Below are 22,004 nucleotides of genomic sequence, written 5' to 3'. Positions count from 1 at the left end.
TGTCCATGTGTAAAAGTCCAGTCTACAGTAGAGAAATTGTGTCTGTCACAAAATCTCTCCAGGTGACCAAGTTACCATCAGCAAGGCTGCACACAAAGCAGGGTGGAAAATATGCTTCCGCAACCTCCAGACATCCAGAGAAAACGCTACTCTATTTTTCTAATAACAGCTTAATTTTCCTCACAATCTCTCTAATTTCTCTCACAACCTCTCACCTACCTACAGTGGCAGTAACCCTAACTTGAACTTAATAGTTAGTAGTATCTCAGTCACTTCTGGTCTAAACAGTCTCTTTTGAGTAGATGCTTTAATATCCAAGATTCAGCACCAAAACTAATGTCTGGGAAACAACTTGAATGGCAGGGAGCCTGGAAAATAAAACAAGAGGAACAGAATAGTGCTAAGACAATTCAATAAGGCAAGAATCGTCTCTTCAACAAACAGTGACGGGACAACTAATATCTACATGCAAAAGAATAAAATAGACTCCTACCTCATACTATGTTCAAAATTTAATTCAAAATGAGTCATAGACTTAAATGTAAGCGCTAAAACTATTAAATTCTTGGAAAAAGAGTAAAACTTAAATCTGCATGTCTATTTTCCATCCATTGGAAAAATATTATCTATATAAAGTTTTGGTCCGTTTTCTATTTCTTTACCCCTACCATTCAAATTTAAATATTTTAATTTTAAACTAGTAAAAGCAGAATTACCAGAATCACATACCTGACATGATAACTAAATATTTGACATCACTAAATTTATTGGAATTAGGTATGCTCTTGATTATTTCTCAGGAACAACAACTCATCTTTCCTACATGTTATTTCCCTGTTATTTGAATAACTACATAATGAGTATCTCTTTCCTACATTCAGCGATATGGGTGTGCATAAGTGTAATCTGTAACATCAGTAACTGGATTCACCATCTAATCTTCAATTAATGTTTAATTGTTATATAGTACTTCCGTAACTTTAGATACTTTAGTCAAACTTACACTTTTCATCAATTATAAAAATCAAGATGTTAATTAAGATGTTACATCAACTGTGACAATTAAGATGTTAAAAATTTCGGACTACACAGCACTGGGCCCACTTATAGTCAGGCTGTTGTGAGAGGTCCTTGAACAGCTACTGCTTCAGTTTCAACCTGGCCTCCTTTGGGCAAAGCAGCAATGTGGTAAGCAGCTCTAGCAGAAAAACCACTCTTAAAATACTGTTTGTAGATTACACTGACAGCCCTTTGTGTCAGCTATAGCCAAACAGTTGTTTTTACCACATTAGCGAACTCACAGCCTGCAGCTTTCAAAATATCACCCACGTTCTTAAGGGCCTATTTAGCTTCTTCTGTTACCCACTCTTGGCACAAGCTGCCCACTCGAAAGGTTCATGCCTAGCTCTCCTGAAATGTAAATGATCCTGTCAACTAACACAGCTTGACTGTAGAGACCAGTGTACCCTTGGGCTTTGTCAGTGCTGATCAGCTTTCTGATCAGATGACATGGCTGAGTCTTCTCTCTTGCACCCCCCCTTTGGGAGAAGCAGTCCCTACACCAGTTCTGCTCACTTCTCACTCGACTGCAGAAGAAGAGAAGGTCTTCATGACCTTGGATGAGGAAATGGTTTCTTAGATACGACACAAGTACCAAAAGAAAAAAGGTAGATAAACCAGACATCATGAAAATTAAAAATCTTTGCGCTTCAAAGGATAGCATTTAAAAAGTGAAAAGACAATCCAAAGAAGGGGAGAAAAATTTTGCAAATTAAATATGTACTAAGAGACTGATATCCAGAATATATAAAGAACCATTACAACTCAATAAAAAGACAACCCAATTTTAAAATAGGCAGAAAATCTGAACAGATAGCTCTCCAAAGAAGACATACGAACGGCCAATAAGCACATGAAAAGATACTTGGTATCATTAGTTATCAGAGAAATGCAAATCAGAGCCACAATGAAATACCATTTCACACCCACAAAGATGGCTATCATAAAAAAGGCAGATAATAACAAGTGTGGGAGGATGTGGAGAAATGAAGACCCTCAGGCATTACTAGGGGAATGAGAAATGGTTCTGTCACTTTGGAAAACATTTTGGGAATTCCTAAAAAAGTTATTTTATGACCCAGCAACTCTACTCCCAGGTATACACGCCAAAGAAATGAAAATGTCCGTCCATGCAAAACCTTGTACCCTCTGTACACTCGAAAACTACATCCAGAAACTGTAGAATATTGGTGACGCTCTTTGAGAGAATCTAAAGGTTTTTTTCTCCCCACTTAGCCTATCTGGCAGCATTTGAACTTTTACAGCAACTCTGTTTCGCAGATCTGCACATTAAGAGAAGTAAAAAACCAGTAAAGGCAATGTTCTCAATAACAGCACAATCTACAAAGCTAGCAACTAATCACAATTCTAATCACTTGGTTCTGTATAAATATCTGCCTCAACATAGACCTTTTCAAAATATAAAATAACTTGAACAAAAGGAAAATCTGAGTATATAGATTCATTTGGTAACAAGAAATGACACTTATATTGTTACCAATATCAGAGAATGCCAACCCTTAAGAACTCCACAAAATGCTTTTGAGAAAAATATGCATCCTAACCCAGTATGTCAGCACTGGCCAAGTGGCCCCACTAAGTATCACTTTTGCCCAGAATAACAATAAACCAATCCTCCTCTTTAACTTTTTTTTTTGGCTCCGTATACCTGAAAATAAGTAATGTTCGCTCAAGTCGAAATAAGCTTTAAAAAAAAAAGTTGAATAAGCTCAAGAAAAGAAAGAAAAAGTTGTTCCTTGCAACTCATTTATCACCTTGGAAAAACTCATCTCCCAAGGAGAAGCACTCTGTTCTTCATAATAATATGAATTTTCAAATACTCATCTCTTCCTTCCATCAAAATGCACACATACAATAAAGTGTCTAATCCTAGTCTTTCTAGTTGCTGGGCAATTAGAGTTTAGTGTGGTTGCACTGGTAATAAAGGTATTTTAAGTTTGTCCACTTAAAAGCTTCACTTGCATCAGGAAATAGTTGAACTGGGCTGGGAAAACTAGCAGCAAAGAAGCAGATTATCTCCATAATACCTCAAGCATGGCTGGTAGGGCCAGGTCTACAATCATGTTCTAAAACACCACTCCCAGTGGAAATATAAAACAAGGACAGAATGCAAACAGCCTCCCCCTTAGGAGCATGCAAGTATTGCAAGCACCTGTTGGGCCCAACCAAAATCAGCAGCTCCAGCCTAGCCTTTCTCTTGTGCCAGATACCCCTCTTTGGGTGTCCCACAGATGCCTCAAACTCAACACAGTCAGATTCAACATGCAAAGAACGGAAGTCCTCATCCCACTTGCCACTCCAAGACATGGCCCTCCTCTGGTCCTTCTCAATGCCTCCAATATTCACCAGTCACCTAACATAAAAGCTGAAGGTCACCCTTGACAAGCTGTTCTCACTCATTCTCTCCAATCAATCCACAGCTGTGAGGAGGGACTCCAGTTAAAAGGCTAAAATTTTGGGAATAAGAGAGAGGAAGGCTGGACAGACTCATCTGCGTGACAGAATGGACCAGACTTGCTGATAAGAACAGTTTATCATTCTTGCAGAAGCGCCCAGTATCCGTCTGGCTTTCCAACTCTGTCTCTCTCTTTCTCGCTGATTTATTTGACCCCCTCTTCCTTCCCCCCACGACCTCTTCCCTGACTCTTTGCAGTGATATCATTCCCATTTCCACAAAGAGAAACAAAGTCATGTTGCCCTAAAGTTTGGTTAACATTTTTCTGACAGATGACCTAACACAGGAGAGGCAGAGAAGGTTCACTGGGACCAAATTCCTTGACCACATCTATTAGCTGATCCCTGAAAGAGTTGAAGTTTCAGGCCTCAGCATAGTGAGCCTGCCCCTGCCCTGGAGCACCAGGAAGGCAGCTGATTCCACAGGTCACCACCTCAGCCCGCCTGAGTCAGCCCGGGCCCTGTTCCTGACTCACCCTCACTTCTGATTCCAGACCCCTGACTCAGCTACTCACACATTCCTGACTTCCCGGCCCTTGACTGGTTTGCTGACTTACCTTGGCAGACCTTTGAATTTCTCTAGAAGGCTAATGCTAGACTATTAGGAGAGGTTAGTGAGACGGGGCACCAGAAGAAAGAAATGGCAGGTGGCTAAACTCCTTTTAAATCAGCATCCAGAGAGCTGTGCTGCTGCCATCAACAAACGGCATCCAGGACATTCTATGTTCGTGTCTGAAAAGATCCTCCGAATGTATTGTGAGAGAGGAAAAAGGTGTTGTCAAAAGTATGATCTAAAATATATTTTCTTCTACCCTATACTCTGATGCATTGTTCAATTTAATTTAAAACAAGCTTTTTCTATCTTTCTTTTTACTACAGCAACTATAAAATAAAAAAATTCCACACAATTACAATTTGAATGGGAAAAAGCCTCTGTGGCAAATACTATGACATTTCACATCCACGACTTACTTTCAACACGAAAATATAATGAGATTTGTAAACCACCAAAAAGGATGTATTCCTATTTTTTTTTTTATAACTCAGGCTATGAGTAAAGATAACTTGTCCAACTAGTAACAATATTTCTATTGCCAAAGGAAAAAAAAATCACTTATTTTTATCCTTCAGGTTGATTCACATTTGCTATTTTTGAAATCTCTTTCTAGCAAAATAGACAATCTTTTCAAGAATATATACCAAGATAAACCATATGCCGAGCCGTAAAACAAACCTCAACAAATGTAAAAGGACTGAAATCATACAGACTGGTTTTCTAACCAAAATGGACTCAAACTGGACAACAGGAAAATACCCAAGCACTTAGTAATTAAACAACACACTTCTAAATAATCCATGGGTCAAAGAGCAAGCCTCAAGAAAATTTTTTTTAAAACACACACTGACCTGGATGGAAATTAAAATAAAATGTATGGCATTAAATGTTGATATTAGAAAAAAGGAAAAGTCTGAATTCAATCGTTGAAGCTCCTACCTCAAGAACCTGGAAAAGGAAGAGCAATATAAACCCAAAGCAAGCAGAAGGAAGGAAATAATAAAGAGCAGAAATCAATGAAACTGAAAACATAAAAAAAAAAGAAAAAAAAATCAATGAGACCAAAAACTGATTCTTTTAAAAGAATGAATTCATGTCCTTTGCAGGGACATGGATGAAGCTGGAAACCATCATCCTCAGCAAACTAACACAGGAACAGAAAACCGAACACTGCATGTTCTCACTCATAAGTGGGAGTTGAACAATGAGAACACATGGACACAGGGAGGGGAACACCACACACCAGGGCCTGTCAGTGGATTAGGGGGTAAGGGGAGGAAGCGCATTAGGACAAACACCTAATGCATGTGGGGCTTAAAACCTAGATGATGGTTTGATAGGTGCAGCAAACCACCATGGCACATGTATACCTATCTAACAAACCTGCACGTTCAGCACTTGTATCCCAGAACTTAGAGTAAAATAAAAAATAAAAAATCTAAAAAGCACTAATCAAATGTTAAAAAAAAAAATCAGTAAGATTGACAAACTTCTGGTAAGACTGACAAACAAAAAAGAGGATAAAATACAAATTACCAATATCAAAAATAAAACAAGATCTATTACCACAGACCCTGCAGACATCTATAAACAACTCGACACACATCTGACAACTTAGATGAAATGGACCAATTCCTTAAAAAGTACAAACTACCACAACTTATGCGTTATTAAATATAATAATTTGAATAGCCTCATAACTATTAAGGAAACTGAATTCATATTTCAAAACTCCCCCAAAAGAAATGTCCAGGTCTCACTGGTTTCACTGGAGAATTCTACCCAGCATTTAAAAAAGAATAAACATCAATTCTACACAATCTCTTCCAGAAAAGAGAAGAGGAAGAAATCCTTCTCAACTCATTTAATGATGTCAGTATTACTCAATATCAAAATCCAAATAGGACCCTAAACGAAAGGAAAAATGAAAAAAGGTCTATAAGCCAATATATTTCATTAATACAGACACAAGAATCCTTAACAAAATACAAGCAAATAAAAGTCAGCAATTTATAAAAGAATTATACAGTAGAATCAAGTGAAGTTTATTCCAGGAATGCTAGGCTGGTCTGATATTTTAAAATCAGGAGGGAAAAATCACATGATCATATCAATAAATGCAGAGAAAGCATCTGACAAAACTCAAAATCCGTTCATAATTTAAATTTTCTTTAAACTCCAAACAAATTATGAATAGAGAGGAACATTCTCAAGTAAAGAGCATCCAATTCACAAAAGATCTATAATTAACATTATATTTAATTACTATTATAGTATTTAATATATTTAATTACTATTAAATGTAGTATTTAAATAATAATTACTATTATTTAATAGTATTAATAATTACTATTAAATTTAATAATTTAATAGTAAGAAACTGAATACCTCCCCCTAAGACTGAGACTAAGGCTAGCATACCTGCTGTTACCACTCTGATTCAACATAGTATTGGAGCTTCTAGCCTGCATAATAAGGCAGGAAATAAGAAGCAAAATGTATATAAATCAGAAAGGATCAGAAAGCAAGAAATAAAACTGTCCCTGTTTGCAGATGACATGATTGTATATGTAGAAAATCCCAAGGAATCTACCACCTCCCTGCCACAAAAAAAAAAAAAAAAAAAAAAAAAACAACTTTGTAGAAAATGTGATTTCAGCAAGGTAGAGAAATAAAGGTCTCGATATAAAATAAACATAAATAAAAACATACAACTGCGTTTCTGTATACTAGCAATGAACAGAAGGATACTAAAATGTAAAAATATACCATTTATAATCACTCAAAAACATTAAACACTTAGGTATAAGTCTACCACAACACATACAGGACTTGCATGTTTGAAAATACAAAATCAAATGACGAAAGCAGCGAACATCTAAATAAATGGAGATTTACTAAGACCATGTTCACGGACTGGAATACTCAACACAGTCATATTCAACCTATCAAAATCTCAGCAAAATTTGTATAGATACAGAGAAGGTAATTCTAACATTTATATGAAAAGGTAGGCCAGGCGCAGCTCACTCCTATAATCCCAGCACTTTAGGAGGCCAAGGTGGGCGGACCACCTGAGGTCAGGAGTTCAAGATCAGCCTGGGCAATGTGGTGAAGCCCCGTCTCTATTAAAAATACAAAAAAATTAGCCAGGCGAGGTGGCGGGTGCTTGTAATCCCAGCTACTTGGGAGGTTGAGGCAGGAGAATTGCTTGAACCCAGAAGGCAGAGGTTGCAGTGAGCAGAGATCATGTCATTGCACTCCAGTCTGGGCAACAAGAGTGAAACTCCATCTCAGAAAAAAAAAAAAAAAAGAAAAGGTAAAGTAACTAGAATAGCTAAAACAATTTTGAAAAAGAATAAAGTGGAAGATTCCATCTACCAGATTTTAAGACATAATATAGCCACAGTCATCAAAACTATGTGATATTGGTAGAGGGACAGACACACAGGTCAATGAAACAGAATAGAGAGCCCAGAAATTAACACAAAAATGCCCACCCCACTTTTACAGAGGTTCAAAAGCAATTATTGCAGGAAGAATAACTCTCTCAACAAATGGCGCTGGAGCAACTGGATATTCACAGGCAAAATAAATAAACTTCCACCTTACACAAAATTTAACTCAAAATGGACTGTGAACTTAAATGTAAAATGTAAAACTATAAAACATTTAGAAAATAAAAACACAGGAGAAAATCTCTGGGATCTAAGGCAGGAAAAGAATTCTTAGACTTGACACCAAAAGCACAATCCATAGAAGGAAAAGCTAAATGGGACTTCATCAAAACTAAAGACTTGTACATTTCAAAGACCTTGTTAAAAAGGTTTTTTTTTTTTTGTTTTTGTTTTTTACTAGAGATTGGAAGAATGTCTTTACAAACCACATATTTCACAAAGTGCTCATATCTAGAATACACAAAAAATTTTCAAAACTCAACAGTTTAAAAAAAAAAACCCCAAACAATCCAATTAGGAAATGGGCAAAAGACACGAATAGATATTTCACCAAAGAGGATATACATGGCAAAACAGCACATGAAAAGACATTCAACATGATTGGCCATTAGAAAACTGCATAAAACCACAATATAATAATATCACATGTACCTATCAGAATGGCTAAAATACAACATATTGACAATGCCAAATGCTGGGAACAATTCAGAGAAACTGGGTCACTCATACATTGCTGGTGGGAATGCAAAATGGTGCAGCCATTCTGGAGAGTAGTTTTGCAGGTTCTTTAAAAGCTAAACATGTAACTACCATTAACCCTAGCAATTGCACTCCTAGATATTTATCTCAGAAAAAAAGTAAAACACATTCACACTCCTAGATATTTACCCCAGAAAAAAATTAGAACATATTCACATTCCTATTTATCCCAGAAAAAAATTAAAACATATTCACACAAAAAGCTGTGTTCATAGAAGCTTTATTATAATAGTACAAAACGAGAAACATCCCGTAAGTCCTTCAATGAGTGAATGGTTGAACAAACTTGTGGTGCATCTATACTATAGAATACCACTCAGCAAATAAAAAGGAAAGAACCTGTTGATACATGCAGCAGCTTGGAGGAATCTCCAGAGAACAATGCTGAGTGAAAAAAGCCAATTCCAAAAGGTTACATTCTGTATGATTCCATCTATATATCATCCTGGAAATGATAAAATTTAAAAACCAGAGAAAAGCATAGTAGTTGGGTTAAGGAGGGATAGGAGGGAAAGGAAGATGGCATGGCTATAAAAGGACAACATGAAGAATGCAGGGAGTGATGTAAATGTTCTATATCTCAGCTATATCAACGTCAGTATCCTGGTCATGCTATTGTACTATGGTTTGCAATATGTTACATTTGGGGGAAACGGGATAAAGGGTAAATGGGATCTAGCTGTATTTTTTTTTTTTACAATTGCATATAAATTTATAATTATCTCAAAATAAAACATTTGATTTTTAAAAAAATTCTTTCTTAAATTTTGCCCATCTTTTTAAAAAACAAAAAACAAAACAAAACAAAACTCAGGTCTTTCCTGGATCACTGGCTTGACTAACAAACATACTATTTATTGGTTGAGCTGATAATTTCTGGATACAAAGAGAAGGCATTTAAGGCATACTGTTCATTAAGGAATGATTTGGGGCAAATAATAGAAAACCTACAATGACATATCAAACAAAGTTGGTTTCAAGAGGAAGAGGGATGGCCTAAACCAGCTGGTAAGAGTAAGAAGGTCCCAGATCCACTGAGTAATGCCCCAAGTTCACAGACTGATCACTGGAAACCAAAAGCATACCTGTCTCCGCTTTAGAAGGCTGTATAAATTCTCAGCCAGACCATACAATTTTTTTTAATGAATATTAGTTTCATTCTGAAAGATGGGATATGGGTCATTTACATTCTTCTGATGTCTTTCCAATGATCTCTTCAAACTCCTGCCCAAACACCACCAGAGACAGCTACAACTAATTGGACTATGGTATTTTCCCCCACAGACAAATGACAGTTGTAACTTTTTAAAGCATTAAATTCAATGCATATTTTCTTCCTTTTTTTCTTTTGTTGAGACAGAGTCTCACTCCGTTGTCCAGGCTGGAGTGCAATGACAGGATCTCAGCTCACTGCAACCTCTGCCTCCTGGGTTCAAGCAATTCTCCTGCCTCAGCCTCCCAATTAGCTGGGATTACAAATGTGCACCACCACACCCAATGAATTTCTTTGTATTTTAAGTAGAGACGGGGTTTTACTATGTTGGCCAGGCTGGTCTCAAACTCCTGACCTCAGGTGATCCACCCACCTCGACCTCCCAAAGTGCTAAGATTACAGGCGTGAGCTCCTGGCCTCAATGCATATTTTCATACCCATGCTCAATGCTGTGGACAGAGAGACCCTAGAAATAAGAGGTATAAAAATTACCCATCTCAAGTGACAAAAGTTTCATTTATCCTCTTCTAGAGCCTCACAGTTCACACTGTATTTCAAAAGTCACTTATTTAGTAACCACATACTGCTAATACTGCAATAAAACAAACGCTGGCTGCCACAGCTCTTTGGGATAACCGTGAGCCAAAATTCCTGGAGCAGAAATCCCACCTGGCATAGTATGTAGCTCACGGCTTCTCCTCCATCCTTTGCTGTCACCCTCTCCTACCTTTCAGACTCATCTTCTTCCCCTTTATCCTCTAGATATTTAGCTCAAACTCCTCTTTCACTTCTTGGTGCTACCAGCTTCCCCGCTTCCTCTCCACACCACCTCCCATCTTCTCACTCTCCCTTTGCACTTTTCTCCTTCCTGCCTCCCCCATCATACTTCAAACTGCTCTTGTCCCTCTGCCTGTTTCCTTTTGTTGTTTTTTGTTTCTTGAGAAGGAGTCTCATTCCATCACCCAGGCTGAAGTGCAGTGGCACAGTCTTGGCTTACTGCAACCTCCGCCTACTGGGTTTAAGCGATTCTCCTGCCTCAGCCTCCCAACTAGCTAGGATTACAAGCATGCACAATCATGCCCAGTTAATTTTTGTATTTTTAGTAGAGATGGGGTTTCACCATGTTGGCCAGGCTGATCTCGAACCCCTGACCTCAGGTGATCTGCCCGCCTCGGCCTCCCAAAGTGCTAGGATTATAGGCATGAGCCACCATGCCCAGCCCCTTTGCCCGTTTCTAATGCTGATTGTTTCTATTGCTAGGCACTAGTCAGTTCCCAGCCCTCTTCCCTCTAGGCTCCTGCCCTTCCTTTCCCATGACCCCTTTTTCTGGCTTACTCTGTTTTTCACTCCCATCCTCCACACCCTCACCTTGGTCCAACTGCCTTCTCCAAAAGCACATGCATGTTTACAGAGTGTATATCTGTTGGCTGGATAAAGGTGCCAGCCAATGTACTGGAAAAAGCGATAAACCAGGGAACCAAAAGCTGGACATCAGAACCATCCCAAACAACTCCCTTCACCTTCCTGGAGGGCTGGGGGAAGGACAGTGGCAAGTGGGCTTCTGCAGTGCTTTGCAGCTAGCTATTGATGGACAATTAATCAGATTCTACTTAAGAGATCAATAAACAGATTAATTTAGATACTCCCTAATAAGGTACGAATCTGGGCCAGGAGCTGTGGCTCACACCTGCTATCCCAGCACTTTGGGAGGCAGAGGTGGGAGAACCACTTGAGCCCAGGAGTTCGATACCAACATGAGCAACACGGCGAAACCCCATCTCTAAAAAAAATACAAAAAATAGCCGGAGGTAGTGGCACTCACTTGTAGTCTCAGCTACTCAGGAGGCTGAGCTGGAAGGATGACTTGAGCCTGGGAGGTCGAGGCAGCAGCGAGCCATGATTATGCCACTGCACTACAGCCTGGTGACAGTGAGAGACTCTCAAAAAAAGAATCTACCTTTGGGTCACCATGTATCCTTTCACAGTCTAGGCCTATCTAGCAGCTAATGAGAACTTTTAAACTATTAACAGCTTTCCACAACACACCACCAGACAACCATTGCTCTGGAGCAGGCTTTATTTCAGGGAAGGGAGGTAGCAATGTCTACAGTGAGAGGATCCCCTCCAGTTAAAGTGCCTTCCAGAAGAAGCTGTGCTGTTGACTTTAGGATGTTTCATCAGTTGAACCTTCTCCCAGCATCGGAGGCAAAAGATTCGGAACTTCTCAAGAAACAAAAGCTGTGAATTTAAAATGAAGGAAGCATGGGGGACGGGGAGGCTCTTCACCTGCAGTATCTACCAGGCCCACACATTGTTCTGCCGCCTCTCCTACAGAGCATCTTGATCACTGTGGCCTTTGTCCTCCTACCACAATAAGCGGCTCCATGGAGAGCCAGGCCCCTGACCTCGTGTGCCCTCTTTGTGAGCCCCATGAACACCATGAGCCCACGGTCCTGGCTGCTGGATGCAAACAGGGCCGGATGTAAAGGAATGTCAGCCGTAAACTCAGAGACAGGATTAACCTCAAAACAAGAAGTTATTTTTGGGCCATACTATCCTGTTAGTTAAATGACAGGCCAGACTCTAGCTAATTTCTACTAGTGTTTTGTCAAGGTCAACACCAGTGGCTACACAGGGACAAAGTAAATTATTAACCTTCCTTCTCCACTGGGCCTGAATCAGCCAGAGAGTTCACCACCTGCCAGCCACGTTTTCTCTCCAGTTCAGCAGCAGGAGGGGCATGGTACACAGCACAGGCATCTGCTTCTGGCCTGAAGGGTCACTAAGACAGCTACAGGAAGTGCCACTGAGTTGAGCCTGCAAGGGAAACAGTTCACAATGGGATGGGGCGAAGGAAGCACTGCACACAGGGTAGGAGCCTGGCATCCTGGTGCCTCCGAAACCCCGAAACCAAGCAGCAAAGGAGCCATGGAAGGCTTCTTCTCACAAAAAGTCATAGGCTTAGAGTCATGAAATACCTTAACCAGGCAGAAAGAGGTCTCTGTAAATCACAGAGCATGAGGGATCCAAAGAACATACCTTTCCTTTGGACTTGGCATATGCTGGACTCAAGTTTAGGGTCGTAGTTATAAACCCAACTGGCTCAAAATACTTCCCCAGATGCACTCTATCGGACAACCCCATTGCCTATTTTCCAAAGTTTACTAATGCCTTGGTTCTTGCTCCAAATAACAAAGAACCTGGTGTTTTCCAACGAAGTTTGCTAGCATCTAAGTCTTCGTTGCACTGTCATCCAGCAAACACTCTGCAGAGTAGACGTCTTTGGGCTCTTGGACAACTCAGGGATGGAAAAAACAAGATTTTAACATCCTCCTGCACCACATCTCCCTGAATGCTTTCAGATCTATCTCTAACGCCACCTTCTCTGGACTCTATCATTTATTTGCTTGACTTCTTTGTCCCCAGCCTTATTCCAAAAAGTCTTTGAAGCACGTCCAGCCTTTTATTTCTAACTGGAAGTGGACTCAATGTTTCCCTAAACCTAGAGACTGCCAGTATTTCTTCCCACTGGACCACACACTTGAGAAACATGTGCAGAAATTTAACAAATAAAACAAAAAGAAAGAAAAAGAAGGGAAGTGTTAAAAGGAGAAATATGTGTGCTTGGCCATATTCTCTCCTTCATCTGTAAGTTCCCCAAGGATAAGGCCCATCCATGACTTTGGAATTTCCTGAGGAATGGAACAAGCCTCTCCTAGTCCCCAACTCCCACTCACTGCTGACAAAATAGCATTACTTCATTCATTACTGTGAAAACTGCTGCAGTCACCCTGTGGAACAAACACCTTGCCCTTTATTTTGTCTTTCATGAAACTAAACTAATAATGCTGGCTCAAACAAGTTCTGTTCCCTAGTGATGATTTGGACAGAGGGATTTTTCCATTGCATCTAACTTGGACTTGTTCTGGCCCACATTTCCGGAATTCTAATGTGTGGTCACTGTGAACACACGACTTACTCTGTAGCTAAAACTCACTAAACCACATCTAATCACTTCAGAGGCCACCTACTACTCTGATGGTTTCTACTGAATCCATCTGCCACCAACTATTTGCCTAAATCCATTTACATCAGTCCAGTACCTCAAGTAAATAAGCACTCAAGAATATTTGTTGAATGAATAAATACATGAATGCAAACAAAACTATTAGCTGTCTAAGGTAAAACTATAAAAGGCACAAAAATGAATAAGGAAAATAGTTACCCCTAAAGAGATGTTCAAGTCTCAGAGGAGAACAAGACATACTTTGGTTCAAGAAGTTCCCTGCATCTAGAATGTCCTTGCCTACCCATAAGTCACCTTGCTAATTCCCACTGTCCCCAAGACTCACCCAAGCCTCACTCCCTCTTAGGAACCCGCCCTGGCCCCCCTACACTGAGCAAAGTCACCCTTTTCCGAACTTCTGCTTTCCATGCCATATGCCAGCTTCTCATGCCCCACGCTGAACTGGCTGTCAGCTTTCTGGTCTGTCTCTGGCACTAGGCTGGGGGAAGAGTTGAGAGCAGAGGCCACCTTGTCCATCTCTGCATCCCAGATTTCGCATGATGCTTGATGTGTTGAGTAAACAAACAAAAACTACAGGCAAAGCAAAACACAATAAATGCCACCCGAGGGACAAAAGATCCTGGGGATTTCAAAGAGAAAGAACAGCAGCTGCCGGGTGGACCCAAGAAGGAGATGTCATCTGACCTGAGCCATGAAGGATGGCAGGATTTCAAATGGCGGAGACCGAAGCTCGGGGGCTGGTGAAGGACGTTGGTGACAGACAGGCTAATACGAGCCGGGGGAGAGAAGCAAGCAAGCAGGGAGACCATTAGGGCACACGCAGAGAATCCAGTGGGAGAGCACAGGACAGCAGGTCAGAAAAGACAGTCTGAGGCTGGAATACGTACAGCCCTGGGAGGATTATTCTCCCCACTGCAGGAAGAAGATTCTTCAGGATCAGAGACGTGGTGTGTCAAAAGTATTCAGTCACTCCATCTATTGCTCATTAACTAGGCTTGGGGTTGCACAGCAGTCATTTATGTGAAAAGAAAACACACACACACACACACACACATATCACACTTGTATATACATAGATCCCAGTTTCTCAGAGTGACATGATTGACATTTTGGGTCAGATATGTCTCTGTTGTGGGGACTGTCCTTTCTGGCAGGTCAGGACTGCAAAGCAAAGGCCCAGAGGTGGCTAATACGGAGTAACAGGGCACACTCTTCTGTGGAGGTGATAGGAAATCCTTTAGTGTGGCTGGCACCAAGCTCACCAGGGACAAAAGTGAGGGCCAGGGTTGCAAAGGCAGGTGGGAGCCAGGTGGTGGAGTGCAGGCCTTGGAGACCAGGCAGGACTCTGTAACTGAAGGGACGCCACCAGGGACTTGTGAGGGAGGGATTGAGTTATGGGGTGGCCAACCTGCGGCAGGGGGTGGTGTGGTCAGAAGGGGACAACTCAGTTGGGGAAATAGGGAGGTGGCTGCTATGAGGCCTGAACCAAGGCAGCAACTGTGAGAAACGAGGTCAGAGGACGGAACTGAGCTGCTGTGGATGTGGCAGCCACAGACCTGGGTAGCAGATAGAAGGTGAAGGTCAAGGTCAAGGCAGGCGCAGGGGCCCCCAGTGACAAAAAATTAAAAATACTTCACTTAACTTAGGGCTTCTTCTTGACCTGCCTTAGGAGAGGTGCTGATCGATACTCTTATTTCACTGTACATGGAATAAATTCAAAAGATATAAAAGGTTTATACACTGTTTTTTGAAAGTTTTCCACTTACCCCATCCCCCTACATATCCCCAAAAGTAACCACTATTGACTAGTTATCTCCCTCTTGAAATAGTCCATATGTGCACAAGCACATATGCATACACAGCAATACATTATGCATGTTTTTTATAACACAAATAGTATCCCTTTACAAGAGAGGAAATAAAAACAGAGAAAGACTAGGAGAATTCTATGAAGTCAGTGACAAAGCTGGGTTTAAAACCCTGACCTGTCCTTAAACTACGCGGGTGTCCTTTATTTACCTCTACACATTCTGATTCATTCATACAGCAAATACAGGGCATTCTGCAAAGTACTGATGATACAAAAGACAAGACATCCCTCCTTCAAGATGAGGAGCATGACGTATCACCTAAGAGATATAGTCCAGCGTAACAAGGACTAAACCAAGGGCATGGCAGGATGCTGTGGGTTCTGCTAGAGCCAGTGGCTATCAGAAAATGCAGCTTCAAAGGGATGGTTTTGTCAAAATGTTGTACCAGTTGTTTATTCCCACATAACAAATTGTCCCAAAACTTAGCAGCCTAAAGTGACAAACATTACCTCACAAAGTTTCTGAGGGTAAGGAATCAAGCAGTGACTCAAAGGCTGGGCACGGTGGTTCACACCTGTAATCCCAGAACTTTGGGAGGCCAAGGAGGGTGGATCACCTGAGGTCAAGAGTTCGAGACCAGCCTGGCCAATATGGTGAAACCCCGTCTCTTCTAAAAATAAAAAAATTAGCCAGGCGTGGTGGCACACACCTGTAGTCCCACCTACGCAGGAGGCTGAGGCAAGAGAATTGCTTGAAACCGGGAGGGAGAGGTTGCAAGTGAGCCAAGATCACACCACTGCACTCCAGCCTGGGCGGTCGAGTGAGACTCTGTCTCAAAAAAAAAAAAAAAAGAAGAAGAAGTGACTCAATCAGGCGGTTCTGGCTCAGGGTTTCTGAGGAGGCTGCAGTCAAGATGTTAGTCAAGGTTATAGTCATCTGAAGGCTTGACTGGGGCCAGAGGATCTGCTTCCAAGATGGCACACTCACATGGCTGTTGACAGGTGGCCTCAGTCCTTTGCCACATGGGGTTTTTCGCAAGCTGCTTAAGTGCACTTACAACATGGCAGCTGGCTTCCTCCACAGCAACAGATCCAAGAGAAAGCAAGGAGGAAGCCACATGTCTTTTATGATCAAGCAATGGAAGTCACACTCCATCATTTCCATAATATCCTATTAGTTACACAGATCAGACCTTTTCAACATGGGAAGGGACTACAATGGGGCAAGAGGACCAGAAGGCTCAGGTCACTGGGGGCCAACCAGCTACTGTAAATGCCTTATGCACTCTGAGTGACTTTGCCACTGTAGGTATTCCTGTTTCCACACTGGTTCTTGTCTAATGAATTTAGAGTTTATGACATATTCCATTTTCTGCTTAAAGTGATCAAATAATAATGCCGAATTTTTCCACCAAGTAAAAATCTACTTAATGATCTTGGCAAGTCTTTAGAAAAATATCCATCAGGCAGAATTTAGAGGGTCAGAGAGAGTATAACATAGATTGAATAGGATTTCCAACAATAAAATTAAAGCTTTTTTCCTTTAGATGTTAAGGATTCAACTGTTTGCAATATTACGGTGGCTATGACTGTCCCAAGCTATTTATAATAGCCCCACTCACTGCACCACCCAATTCTAGTGGCTTGACCATATGCACATCTGGAAATGCATCTGGTGTAGGGCCGTCAGTGAGTAGCCATAGCTCCTTTGTTACTCACACTTCCAGACTCTGGGCAGTGTCCATGGATGGCTCAGAGATTTCAGAACATCCACTCCACATGGGAAGACAGGCAAGCACCCCACTAGGTTACTTTCTCTGCTTCTGTAAGTGTTTAAAGGTATTCCCAGCACTGACCCATTATAAAAGCCTTATGAGGCAAGAAACAAAAACTTTCCTCCTACAAACCTTCTCCATCAGCATACCAAACTTCTCCCTTCAGCTATAAGCCCTATCAACTCTCATCCACCTGCCCAAAGACACATGTTATAAATTCAGCAGACTGGCACTTAGCAAGGAGCAAAAACTCATAAGGAAAATGGGGCCCTACGTAATCCTATTCCCACCCCTTTCTCCATAGGAGTCAGGAGAGACAGGGACGGGTAATAATCCCTTTAAAAATAGAATGAAATTGTGGAAGAGACCTCAGAGGTCCCGTGCCTCCATCCTAAGTGTCAGCATGAAGGAACCACCCCAGGGCCTCCCATCTCACTGGTCAAGCCCAGAGCAGGCACTTTTCCATGGAAGTAATCTGCCTGTGTCAAACATTCACACTCCCCCACAAAAACACACACACACACACCCGCTTATCTGTCTCTCTCTCTAAAAAATCTGTCCTTCAGATGCTCCATACAGGCTGCATGAGCTGTTCCCTATATGCTTCTACTTCCTCTCGTACCAGACTTTCAACCACCCTTCACAGCCCAGCCTCACTTGCCACGGTTTAACAGTTTGAACAAACTACACTCCCTTCTGCCGCAAGCCCCTTGCACATGCTATTTGCTCTGCTTGGACCAGTCTCTGGATTTTTAAAAATCTAGTTAATTCCCATTCATCCTTCAGATTTCCATCATCATTTTCCTCAAGGAAACTTTTTCTCCCTCCCTGAACTTCAAAGCATTTATCACATCTGAATTACACATGTATATATATTTTTTCCTTTTTTCTGAGATGGGGATCTTGCTATGTTAACCAGCTGGACTCAAACTCCTGGGCGCAAGTGATCTTCCTGCCTCACGCACCCTGGTAGCTAGGACTATAGGGTAAACAACCACACCCAGAAAATCACACATTTATCCATGTGATTATCTGAAGAACGTCCTTCTCACCCCTTTTGTCCATGTTATTCCTACAACCCAGCACAGTGCCTGACATAAATAAAATGCTCCTTAGATATTTGCTTAATTAATGATCATAAATGAACTATTTATTGAATGGATATTCCAAAAACTGTATCAACAATTCATTCCCAACAGTTAGACATCGACACTGACGACTGAACATGAAATCTGAGTGGTTTGAGCCTATTCTCCTTGTCACTGTTCATCACAGGTGGGAAACAGGCAAGGGCCCTCCTCACTCCATCGGTGAGCAGGAGGCCCGCAGAAGGCTAGGCATAGGCAGCCTGACCACGCGACCAAGCTCCTCGGCTGTGCTTCCAGCACATTACCTCCTTCTCTACCCAACTAAGTCTTGTCACTTTCTCCGCATGCTGCCTGTGAATTTGCTGTGATTTTGAGTCATCGAGGTGCCCTGGGTATCAGCCCTACCTTCTACTCCTTACTGGAACTGCTAGAAAATGCCAGCCTGCTTAAACATGTTCATGAAGCACCAAGGTAGGGTCACTAAAAATTGCCCAATGTCCTACCTCTCCGCGTGAGAGATCCTCCGGATGGAATTCTCCATCAGTTCTTCCTGCACTGTGAGGCGAAAGCCAAAATCCTCTCTACAGAATAGCAGCTGCTGAACCTACTCGCCAAAAGCCCTAATGGTAGACCTGGAAGGAGAAGCCCTTTATTCTGTCATCCTAGCCAGGAAAGGTAGAGGCTCTCCTCATAGTTTATGAGCTCCTACCCTCTGGAAATCTGAACTGTAACTGGAAACTGATTTACTGAATAAGTGAAATATATTTTAACTCACCAGCCAAATCAATATTTTTTCTTTGTCTTCCTAGCAATTCTAAATGTTAACTCTTGAGTTTCACTAAAAGGAGCTGGGTACAAAGTCAGCAAGTTCGAGGTATACCAAAGTCCCAAAGCTCCTGGAAAGGTTCTTCGAACAGGAAGGTTCCTTTTCTTTCTAATTCTTAAGTATTTGGTACATAAAAGGCACTTAGGGTGTCAACTCACAGAACTGACATGCTATTTCTCACCTGAATTTTGCCACCTAAAGCAATAAACCTGTCCTGATCTCCTACTCTGCACATACCTCAACCACAGCACCCATAACTTTGTCATTTTACTTCACATCTTTCTGTCCACAAGACCACATAAGATCCTCAAAGCTAGAGACCACAGCTTGCTTGCCTTTATATTCTTGGTGACTAGCACCGTGCTGGCACAGAAAACATACTCAGGCATTTGATGGCAAATGAATCCGCATATCTAAAGATAAACCAGCACATCTTTGTCTTCTACGACCTAACCCACGGCAAGTGACTCTAGGCAGCTCAGGTAAAACACCAGGAGTGACTTGCAGAGATGCTCTGTTTACCCCTCATGGAGGCCCCCTAAGAGATCTGTCCATTGCCCAGCCCCCGGGAGTTTTGTCATGACAGCTATTGACTCTCAGGATGTGGGAGGCACCTGGGATCAGAGCCACAGAATGGGGCACCGGGCCTGGGATGGGTTCAAAAGGAACATCCCAGGACACCACTCTAGACCTCTTATTTATATACTTTTTAATCAATACAAGATGCAGAAGAGTTATACAACTATTAAAAGAGCCATTTCTGGGGCAGGCAAAAAAAAAAAAAAGAGAGAGACAAAAAAAAAAGAGATCTTTTTTTAGCCTTGAATCTTACCCATTTCACTTTTGCCTATGGAAAGTTCCGTGTCACTCTAGGCATGCTTGAGTCTGTGGAAAAGAGATATTTTCCTTTTCCTGGGCACCTGATTGCAAAACCCCACCACTTCTCCAGCTCTCAGTAGCTGTCATTCAGGGTAAGTTGATTATTTGAAGTTAAAATGCAGAGGAAATGAGGAATTTTTGCTGTTTCCCTAGCTAACCTGGCTCCCTTGGAGAAGACAGAAATGAGATTTTACACTGAATTAGCCATGTCTTAAGGGAAGCAATTCCACTGATCCTGAGATTAGCACTGGTTTTACCATGTGACCCTCTGCTGACCTTATGCTTTGGAAGAACCTGTTCAGAGATTGGCAGGAAAGAGGGAAGGGACAAAACTAGAAATGACATGGGAACGTGGTACCAAAACATATATTCATTTCTGTAAGACTCAGTGACATTTCCAAATTGTTGGGTAAAATACACACATACAGCCAAAATTGGAGGGTGGTGGTGAAGGGGGAGAAAAGTTTCAACATTACTGAATTTGAATAAAATTCTTACAAGGGTTAGAGAATATAAAATATGGGCAGAAAGAATTTACAGTATGAGGAACAGACAAAAGTACAGAAACTCAGTATGGAAATATATAATGCAAAAACAGCCTGCTTTTAGAAACTCCCCCAATAGATTGTTAACTAAGTCAAATGAACTGCCCTTCCCCTTGCTTTCCTGTCACTGGATGTGGCTGCTTCTCTTCAGGTCTCTGTGTCTGTGTCTTCTCTTCCTCCTCAGGCTCTCGGCCCCCTTCCCTTCTTTCTCTCTCTGTCACTCGCTCACGCTCCCTCCAAAGACTCCCAGATGGATAGGGCAGCCCTGCTCCTCACTCAGTGTTCACAGAGAGGGCCCCCGGGACCTCAAGATGAACTCATTAGCCTTCCCATTCCCAGTACAGCCCCCTTCCAGGCACCCAGAGACAATACCTGCTCAGGTCGGCTGTCTCTCTTCTTCCTCCTCACCCCACTCCATGCTCCCTGCAGGGTCTCCTCAGTCAGCCCCTACTTCCTGCTCATTCCTCCTCACTCTCTACTTCTAACCATTCCAGCTGCAGCCTCAGGTCACACCACTACCAAGTAATGTCCCCATTAGGTCCCTGTATTAGTCCGTTTTCACACTGCTGATAAAGACATACCCAAGACTGGGCAATTTACAAAAGAAAGGGGTTTAATTGGACTCACAGTTCCATGTGGCTGGGGAAGCCTCACAATCATAGTGGAAGGCAAGGAGGAGCAAGTCCCGTCTTACATGGATGGCAGCGACAAAGAGAGAGTGAAGAAGACGCAAAAGTGGAAATCCCTGATAAAACCATCAGATTTCGTGGGACTTATTCACTACCATGAGAACAGAATGGGGGAAACCACCCCCATGATTCAGTTATCTCCCACCAGTCCCTCCCACAACATGTGGGAATTATGAGAGTACAATTCAAGATGAGATTTCGGTGGGGACATAGCCAAACCATATCAGTCCCTAATAAAAGAAACATCATTGCTCCCTCACTGACTACCAACTAAAAATAGTCTCCAGAATCTCACCCCACCCCACTTTCCTATTTTAACTCTTTTTGTTTATTCTTTAACACACACACACACACACACACACACACACACACAAACTTTTTACCAAAGAAAACTTCAAGGCTGGGTGCAGTGGGTCACACCTATAACCCCAACATTTTGGGAGGCTGACGTGAGCAGATGGCCTGAGCTCAGTGGTAAAACTCTGTCTTTACAAAAACTAGCCAGGTGTGGTGACGTGCAACTGTAGTCCTAGTTCCTTGGGAGGCTGAGGTGGGAGGATGGCTTGAACCCAGGAGGCGGAGATTGAAGTGAGCTGAGATCATGCCACTGCACTCCAGCCTGGGTGACAGAGCCAGACTCTGTCTCAAAAAAAAAAAAAAAAGAAAAAGAAAGAAAAAACTTCAAACATTTGCAACAAGTAGAGAGGATAGGTAATTAACCCTCACCTACCCATTACCCAGCTTTAACACACATCAATGCATGGCTGATCTTGTTTCCTCCATACCCCACTGACTTCCCCCAACAAACTGGATTATTTTAAAGCAAATTTCAGACAGCCTATAAA

General features: G+C 41.8%; 1 protein-coding gene and 1 pseudogene across 2 annotated transcripts in view; both read right to left on the bottom strand.

Annotated features, from left to right (window-relative positions):
• Positions 1-22,004, bottom strand: part of CGNL1 (cingulin like 1) — a 127,189-nt gene that overhangs the window by 62,332 nt on the left and 42,853 nt on the right. The window lies entirely within an intron of this gene.
• Positions 1,111-14,063, bottom strand: LOC116482371 (2-iminobutanoate/2-iminopropanoate deaminase-like; annotated as a pseudogene).

This window comes from Hylobates moloch, unplaced genomic scaffold (assembly GCF_009828535.3).
Source record: "Hylobates moloch isolate HMO894 unplaced genomic scaffold, HMol_V3 SCAFFOLD_14, whole genome shotgun sequence".
Lineage (NCBI taxonomy): Eukaryota > Metazoa > Chordata > Mammalia > Primates > Hylobatidae > Hylobates > Hylobates moloch.
This window is presented reverse-complemented; position numbering and strand designations above follow the sequence as displayed.